Source organism: Terrapene carolina, unplaced genomic scaffold (assembly GCF_002925995.2).
Source record: "Terrapene carolina triunguis isolate 2854851 unplaced genomic scaffold, T_m_triunguis-2.0 Scaffold110, whole genome shotgun sequence".
NCBI lineage: Eukaryota > Metazoa > Chordata > Testudines > Emydidae > Terrapene > Terrapene triunguis.
In genome coordinates this window covers 3,135,966-3,141,988 of record NW_020664461.1, presented here as the reverse complement: position 1 = coordinate 3,141,988, position 6,023 = coordinate 3,135,966, and positions in this window count along the sequence as shown.

Genomic DNA, 6,023 nt, shown 5'->3' with positions numbered 1-6,023 from the left:
GCCGCGATCGGCCGGACCTGCGGACGGGGCAGATAAACAAACCAGCCCGGCCCACCAGGGGCTTACCCTACACAAGCGGCGGCCCCAGTTTGAGAAACACTGGAGCAGAGGTATCCGCAAAGCTGACCATACGTGAAATGCTGCCAAATGTAGAGTAAATAGGCTGAAAAAAGAGAGAGACTTTGATTTGTCTCTGATCTGTCTGTTACAGTGATCAGAGGTGTTACTTACATCACTGGGTAAGATATCTTCAGAATGACTGTGTCTTTTTACATTCACTGAGCTCAAAGGAGCACTGGAAGTCAGGGATTAATTTATTTAGAAGCCGTTTGTGAGGCCAGAACCTTGTATGTTGAGCTGACAATTAATGGTGCCATTTGAAAGGCTGCTTACTTCTTGGGCTCAATCCTGCAAGGTGCTGAGCTCCTTCTCTTTTTCTTGACATCAGCAGGAATGTGGAGGGTGCCCTGCACCTTGTTGGTAATTTGTGCTACGGTTCTGCATTGTCTGGTACCCAGACCCTAAGCTGTCCTTCAGTAGAAGACTTTGCCATAGGTCAAAATGAGTTTTGCTCTAAATAGAGCAGTCAGTTTGCTCACCAGCTGGGTTGCTTGGTTCAAAAAGTCCTCTGTCTTTGCGGCTCATCCTGCTTCTGTGTTACTCTTCTTCCTGAGACCCTCCCCCCCAGGTCATGCACAGCTGATATTATTTAATGTATTCTGTCAGGGTCTGTGCTCAGCCTAGGTCCTTTCACAGCAGGGCTACAAGCTTCAGTGCCTTTCTGCCCTTCTTCACACAGCCTAGGAGAGTTGGAGCGTTCCAGTTCCCAATAGCGTCTGCTTTATAAATCACTTTCATTCAGTCACTCTGAGCTCTGCCTACACCAGTGCACCTAATGCCACCCTATAGCAAACCAAACCCTTGCTCACATTGGAGGTGAAGGTGTGTCCATGGCATAGACGTCATGAGGAGCCCTACCAATTTCAGGGCTCAGATTGAACAAAGTATGGGGCTGGGAGACAGGGACTCCCAAGTTCTAATCATAGCTCTGCCATCAGCTCTCTTGAACACCTTCAGACAGGTCACTTTACCTGCCTGTACCTGACTTCCCCAGCTGTAAATTTGGGAAATATCCCAGGCTCTTCCAAAGGGGAGCGATAATCTTTGCCACTAGTTTTTGAAATGGTACTAACCTTATTACAAGGTTAACATTTGACACAGTAACATACTGAGGCACATAGCTTAGCAGTGACCTTACGTGGATACTGTCATGATAATTTGCTTTATGGGCTTTTATTACAACACTAATTTCTATGAAGTTTATAGGCAAGATTGGAATTGCAGATAACCAGTTCTTAGTCAGTTTTTTGCATACGCGGTTTAGGCCGAGATTGCGTAAACTATCGTTTGCCTTGGACCCTTCGTTACTTTAGCTTTCTACAAGAAAAACATGGACAGGTCTGGTGGCTGTAGTTGATTGTTACAAAGTAATTGTGAATATACTTTCTGGTGAGCTTCAAGAGACACTAGAAGCAGCTTGGAATCATTCCGCATATTTGGGGTTATTGTTACATTAATATATTTGCATATGTCAGAGCAATTTGGCTATGACTAATCGTTGTGTGGTTGTGGGATTATGAGTATTTAAATTCTAAATTTCTGACTTCAGAATTACTTCTGGTTGAACTGTTACAAATGGTCCTTCTATTTGTTGATTGGAATACAACTGCCTTGGAATATAATAATGGCTCATATTATAAAGGAACCACATTAGTATGCAGACACCCTCCCAGAATAATATGGAATGGAATTAGATACATTTACCACTTGTGATCAAACTTTGGTTTATTGTTTGAGTTGTTATCCGTTTGCCCATGTTGAACTCTTTGTGTTGAAATTAATTCAATAAATAGTAATGCTGTCATATTCATCAGTATTTTACTTTTCTAACTTATTTACCTCTAGTTTATTTTGGTTAATGAAACTTAGAAATATCTAAATAGTCCTGAGTACTGAGTGTACTTTTGCATAAGCAACATGGTACTCAGTGAATTTGTTGGGGAGCTTGAGATGCTTAACCAAGAACTGACCATTGTGTTTTTAACACACTGAAAATATTTACACCCCTGAGACATAGAAGCAAACAGTTTCTGAATGTGAGAGAAAGTAGGAGTTGGGATGCAGGCAAGGTATGACAACAGGCTCAGTCAGAGTTAAAAAAAAACAACAAAGTTTGTTCAGGAGTATATTGAGGCAGAGTGGCCTCCCTCTGAACCCAAGGGAGCACTACACTCCCCTGGTGGGCGGAGCCAGCCCAGCCCCACCTCCCATCAGAAGCAAAGGGGTGTGACAGGAAGTATAAAAGACGGGTTCTGCAGCTCAGTTGGGCTGGAGCCGCGGGAGGAGACAAACACCTCCTGCCCACTACTGGGGTTGGAGCCTCAGGAGGACCCTTGCTGTGTTGAGGACCTACCTGAGCTGCCAGAGCCACCAGGTGACCAGGGCACCGAAGAGCTCCCAGGACTGCCAATAGCAGAGTACCCCATGGAGATGGAAGATGACCCCAAGCCACAGGTACACCACAAGGGATGAGTAGGAAGGTGCCTTGGGACACTAGACTGTAATTTTGTTGTGTTGTTGCCTGAACCCCGATCGGTGTGTTTTGGGCGGATCCCCGCTGATCCAGTGGGGCGGAACACACCATCACTGTTAGGGTCCTGGGCTGGGACCTGGTGGAGTAGGGTGTGTTGTCAGACGCTACTGGTGTGGTGCTCTGCTCTGTTCAATGTTGATATCAATCGGCTGCGTGCGTGTGTTCCCTGTGTGCTGTCCCAGCTCTGCACAGATAGCTGACACAGCAGACCCCGAGAGAACCCCCAATAACCACAGACTCTAGTAAGGTACGAAGGCACGTCGGCCAGGTTTATTGTCGAAGAGAAACACAGTCTCCAGCTCCCCGGCATAGAAGTCCAAGGTGCTGCTGAGGTGCGGCTAGCTAGTACTTATGTGCTCCCTGACAATGGACTCAGCTCAGTCAGTGGCGGGACTTTCCACTGCCCCCTAGGCCGGACCAAGACACCGCTCCAGGGATGCATTCTTATACACAGGTACAAACAAGTTACACATCACTCCTGATGTACTGAGGTGCAACCCCTTTACGTAGCAAGGTACAACCCCACTAGGTAGCAAGGTGCCGCCTCTCACCTTGTACATGTTAGTTCGAACAAAACAACTCTATCCATCATATTACCTTTTGGCCCTGTCATTGGGATGGGTCAGCTTGTTCCTTGTTATCTGTGTGGAGTGTACAAGTATGCAAATGTTCTGATATCTGGTGTCCAGTACCTTTTAGGTATGTCTCTTTTTGCAGCATCAGCCCTTTCCTTGCCAGCTTCTGTGAGCAGGGCCTGCCTCTGGCTCACAGCTTAACTTTGCTTTATATTAGCAAAGTCTTAACCATTACTTTAGTTCAGGCCTCAGGCCTCATACTGGGCCTTTGATAAGGGTTTATGTTTCAGGGCCTCCTCTTACTACAGGGTGAACCCAGGTCCCCCTGCCCCTGTGGCCGCTCCACCCCTGGGGTGGCTACCTCCCCCCACCTTAGGCCAAGAGGCCTGCGTTTGTCTGCCATCTGCCTGATTTAAGACGACAGGCAAGAGACTGTTTGGTGCTCCACCCTGCCTGAGGGCCTGAGCCCTGTGGACTGTTTGTTTGCTGGCTGCCTTAGCCGGGAGGCCTAGGCAAAAGCCTGTTCCGCGCTCTGCCTGCCAGAGGGCCAGAGCCGTACACTGTTTGTTTGCCAGATGCAGCGACACAGAGTGGCCTCCCTCTGAACTTGAGCCTGAGGGACCACTACAAGGGGTAAATCTACTTTATTTGTGAGTATCTTACCAGATCACTTGTATAACAAGAAACTAAAATGTCAGTGCGTACCACAGGAGGATTAAATTTTTTTTAGATATTGTAATAATGTAGAGTTGTTAATAATCCATGAAAGCCTCTAGAACCCAGCAAGATATCATTGATAGTTGGTAACTTTTCTTCAGTAGCTCAGCTGTAATCCTGGAGTCCTGCAAATTTGATCAATAATTATTGGAATTCTAATTTGGTAAAGCTATTCCTGTTCATCTTTGTTATATCTGTCCTGATCCTTTGATTACTGCATAGGAATAAATCCTTAGAAGTGCTGAGCACCTAGAACTCCCTTTGATTTAAGTAGGATTGGTAAATGCTCTCCATCTTTCAGGAATTGTCCCTTCAATGTTCTAGCATATCAAAAACCTGACTAGGAGAGCTGCATCAGAGTGCATGCTCCTTGTGCTTGTGGCACTCATCCAATTCCATGGAGCTCTAGAGGAGACTGACAGCTCTCTAATCATGAATTACTCAGTCCAACTCTGGTTGACTTCAAAGGGAATTGGATTGTATCTTTTATGCCCTTTAATAACCAACTTATGCAGCATCACTGTTGCAGGTGGTCACTTTCCCTTCCTGCTAGATGGAGGTACAACACCAAGACAGTCTTACAGAAGTAAATAAAAGTTCAGTATATCTAGGGGATTAAAGGGAACCCCACTGTGAAACTTTTAAGATCTGTAGGGCGGAGTCTGACCTGTTGGGGCAATGTGAGGAATGAATCATTCTTGGATTCTGGGACACCACCATGAAAATGTATTTAGCTGATTTCAAATGTCAAATTAATGGAAGCACTTAAAATTCAGTATTGAAAAACACCAAGCCTAGCTGTTCAGTCATTGTATTTTGTAGACAAATTTATTTTTTCATAACACCTTTTATTTATAAAATGTTCAATAAAATAAGTTACTTTTCCCCTTTAAAAACAGTCTGAGTATATTAGAATTGGAGACTTAAAAGATTTAAAAACAGCTGCTTGAACTAAATTCCTTCTTCAGTTTGAAAATAAAAATCTCTTCAGTATATTTCAAGCAACCAAAATACTTCTTGTGGGCTTAACTGAATTCAAAGTACTTGCACATGCATAAATTCCTTATTTATTCTTCTTTGATATCTTCCTCTTTTTTGTAGCTTCATCATTGACCTTAAAGGAAAAAATGCAGATTTTTATATAAGGATTGAATAAATGGTGGCAACTATTGATTAGACAGGTGCCTGTTATAAGATGAACACCAAGAAATATGGAAGAAGATAACTGAGGGCCTAATCTTTCGCCCACTGAAGTCAACCAGAGTTTTGCCACTGACTTCAGTTGTGGAAGAGTAGGCACTTATTTTATGGATATAGACCAGGGGGCTGGAGATTTCCAGGAGGACTCCCTATTCTCCACTTCCTTACTCCTCCTTGTTGCAGCAACCCTCCCTCTGAGTGAAAATGGCTGTATACCATCAGTGCCACTGTGTGTGTCAGCCAAAAGTGTTCACTTGAGGCAATCGCTGCCTGTAGGGGCTGAGCACTCTTTCTACAGTGCTGGACCAAGGGATTGTGGGACCAGAGTTTGGATCCATATGGTAGTTTGACTGGCTTGTCGCCCTTTGTCAGAAGCATAATTTTTATTGTTTACAATATTGTATAAGTGGACTCCTTAGTATGGTGGCCAGAAACTTTGGTGGCGATTAAACATGGGCTAAATCCTGGAAAACATTCACTGACTTCAAAGGGAGTTTGAGCAAACACTGAGTGAGGACTTCTGTGTTTGGTTGTTAACAGATTTCATGGCACTTATGAGTACTTTATTTGTCCAGCCCCATGTAAAGAGTAGCATTAAGAATAATGAGACTGACAGCTGACTTTACAGACTATGGTTCCAAGTCTGCTTCCTTTTATATCAAAGGGAGTTCTGCCATTAACTCCAGTGAAAGCAGCCTTAATCCTGCAACCTTTACTCTCTCTCAAATACTCCTGCTGAAGTCATAGTGAGTTCTTACATGATTGAGTTTTGTAGGAGCCAGTCCTGAAGTTTTACAGCATGAAGAAATTTTCTATATATATTTAAAATAACAACCCAAGAGAATAGATATGCTTTTAGCACAACATGGCAGGAGTGA